Source organism: Lathyrus oleraceus, chromosome 6, assembly GCF_024323335.1.
Source record: "Lathyrus oleraceus cultivar Zhongwan6 chromosome 6, CAAS_Psat_ZW6_1.0, whole genome shotgun sequence".
In the NCBI taxonomy this organism is placed as follows: Eukaryota; Viridiplantae; Streptophyta; class Magnoliopsida; order Fabales; family Fabaceae; genus Lathyrus; species Lathyrus oleraceus.
Genome location: NC_066584.1, coordinates 211,058,005 through 211,061,528, shown reverse-complemented (window position 1 = coordinate 211,061,528; position 3,524 = coordinate 211,058,005).

Sequence of the window (3,524 nt, the reverse complement as noted above, 5' to 3'; positions counted from 1 at the left end):
TGATAGGCTGAATTCATCAAATTGATTACCATGCTTCCCATTGGCCAATGGCCCTAATTTTTTGCATGAAGCTCCATTACCATGTTAAGATTCAGTATGATTTTTTGTGGATTTTTACAATCCATTTTCAATTTGATCCCTATTTTTTCTTGCTGCCTAGCATGTTAGAGTTCCATTGGTGTAACCTTTAGCATCTATATTGCCATATCCTCATAATTAATCCAATGGACATGAAACTTTGTAGGATAGTTCTTAACATGTTAAGGTAGCTTTTGGCTTTGGTCCCATGAATTTTGAATGTAACAATTGCTGTTTGCCATTAGATGGAAGTTGGTGTATAATTTTTGACTTCATTTGATGTAGTTTTTGCATGCTGTACCATGTTTAATTAATTCCTATTGATCTATTAGTCCAAATGACTTGAAAATTAACATGTGGCTTGCTGAATACCTTCTGGTTAGAACATAATTTTTGTGGATTTTTTGGTGCCATTTTGGCATTTATTTGAATGTGATCTTGCTGGTTGTTTGTATGAGACTCCACATTGCATCTTTTGCCTTCCATGTTGCGTAAATTAAAATGTGTACATAGTTTGGATATGGGACCAATTGGGATCCCTTTGTATTTGATATAATTTGACTTTGATCATGAATTGGTTGCTGTTTTAAGATTTTTCCATCCTTTTGACCCTAGGCTAGTCCTAGTGGTCATGTTACTTACATTTGAAGTTAATTGTGCCTTTTCAGGTTAAGGAGTTAATGATTAAGGAATTTGCTCCACATTATGGATTGTATTACTTGACACATATGACTAATGTATTTGTTTTGTAGGATGTTGGTTCATGTGAGCCTTGTGCTATGCACATCATTATTTGTATAATTGTACTTTGTTAATTGATTCTAATGTTGTTATCTGATTATGAATGGGATGCTGATTTTATTGGATTGTTTTCAGGTACCCTTTAGTTGCTCAGTTCTCTTAAGAACTCGCTTTGCTTTGCTTAAATAGCAACTTGCATTGAGGTATAGAACCTTCTTCTTCATGTAGTCTGGAGACCCGGCCCGTTATTTGGCCGGGCAAATTGTCTGAAGTCCTCCTTAAGAGGCAATGCTTGTGTATGTTTATATTTGTCCCAAGCAGGAAAAGTCCTCATTTGAGGCAATTGGTGGAAGGTAGAGATAAGTAGCCTATCTCCCACTATTCAGTGAGTCTTCTCATTGCTCCCATTACATGGTTGTAGCATTGAGATCCAAACCCAAGATCTATCGAGTCTAATTGGGGAAAGAGTTCCATCTTTCTGAACTCCCCCACATTCTTGTATTTACATGCTCTCTCTAACTTGAGATAGAAGCAATGAGGCATACCCCTCATATCCTTTCATCTGCTTCACCTGAGCCCCTCAATGGCCAGGTTAAGAGCGACACTTACCTACTACAGTGGACTTTCATAGTCAAACCCTTTTGATTGAGCCTCCTTGTTTAGCTATAGAGTGTGCTATCTGATTATTTGTGATTTATTATGCATCTATACATGATTGCTTGTATGCCTTAAGGCATTTACTATCATTCATTGCTCCTTGTAGCATGTCCATTATTTCATACCTATGTGACTTGTTTGCTTACCCATTGAGGAACCAGTTATAAGTCCCTGTGAGTTGGCATCTGTTCCCATGACATGGAAGGGGTAGAGTGTAAGACCTCATTGGTCACTCATACCCATTGCCTAGTGCATTCATTTGTGTATGTGAGGATTCATTGTAAGTCCCTGTGATGTGGCATTGGATTTCCTATGATCATACTGTGGAGGTTAACATGAGTCCAGATAGATTGGCAGTTGACTTCCCTGTTTTGTTTTTTTGTTTTATTTTGATGGAGATTAGTGTAAGTCCATAGAGTGGCTTCTGATATCCTTACTGGTTTTAGGAGACAGGTATAAGACCATTGAGTGGCATCCAGTATCCGCTTTTATTTACTTTCATCTGTTACCATGTTCATATTATTGCTCATTTGTAGCCTATTCCTAAGGACCCACTTGAATCATCTTCTATATGATTTCAAGAGGTGGACCCTCCTAAGAAGTTTTACATTCACTCTTCCATTCCATTCATCCCATTGTGTCTTACCTTTTCACACATGTTTTAAAACTCTGAAATAAGTGTTGTGCAAACATTCTCACTCTTTCCAAATTAGAAACTTGGACCTTAAGTCCATGATTTTTCCAAACTTCATTTTTGTAAATACTTCATTTTGAATTGACTTTAATCATACTTTGACCTTTTTGTAAATAATCCAAATAACTTCACCCATTCAAATGATTTTGTGGCTTTGTCCATGTTTGTTAAGTTTTCATACATTAGCTATAGGTTTGATTTACCCTAGTTGGTTGATATTAATCTCACCTATTTGTCCTTAGTAGATGAATTGTAAGCCTTCCTTGCCTATTATAGGGTTAACCCCTCCCTGGCAAGTGGAAGCTTTTCTCACATGGTGGACTAGTTGTTATATAAGGTTGAGTTTTCTCCCCTGGGTAACGTAAGACCTTTAAGCTTGTGTTTTAAAATTGAATCCACTAACTTTTGGAAGTTTTTAGCCGAACTACGGCGTTTTGATCCTTACCTTTGATGGAAGGTACGTAGGCAACGGGTTCATCCGTTCGAACACAAAAATAACTAACTTGTATATTCTTTTCTCATCATCCCAATCATGTTTGCACAATACTTATGTCATGACAAATAATAATTTTCAAACAACAGTGTGAAAAGGGCTCCCTAGGAGTACCTAGGACGTGATGGGTGCCTAACACCTTCCCTTTGCGTAATTTACCCCTTACCCCGATCTCTGATCTTTTTCATTAGTTTTCTACGTGTAAAACTTCTTAGGTTTTTGTTCGCTTTTTAACCAGTCCTTAGGATAAATAAAAGTGCGGTGGCGACTCTATATTCATTGTATACATTGCTTATGATTTAATTGATAGATCATATAGTAACGAATACACCGCTACAGTTAGCACGATTAATATGTAAATGTTAGTGTTAATGAGGATTCAATCGAGTCGGGACAATTTAGCGCTATGTTAAGTAATCGTAAGTGGACTTATATAGAAGTCATACCTATCTGAGGCCGGTAATAATTTATGTGTTAAACATGTTAGAGAAATGATAAAAAATCATTCTCCTAAAACAATGTAACATAATAGTTTAAAATAAAAGAAGAAGAAGAGAGACCGGAAAATAAGCTCAAGTCATCACAAGGGATTGTCTATCATCAAGTCCAAAAAACCAAACATATGCTACATAAAGGGATAAACCTATCATTAGTCCAAAGCGTAAAAAATGATCAAATGGTCATTTAATCAACATGTTTGAAATGATGAAGGCTCATGCAACTCAGGGACCATTTATATAATAATTGGAAGTGATGAATAATTGATCAACCAAGTAACTTCTCAAGTCAAACAGAAGTCAAACCAATTTTGAATAAAAAAAGAAATTAAAAGGATTTAAAAGGATTTTAATAGGAAAGTAA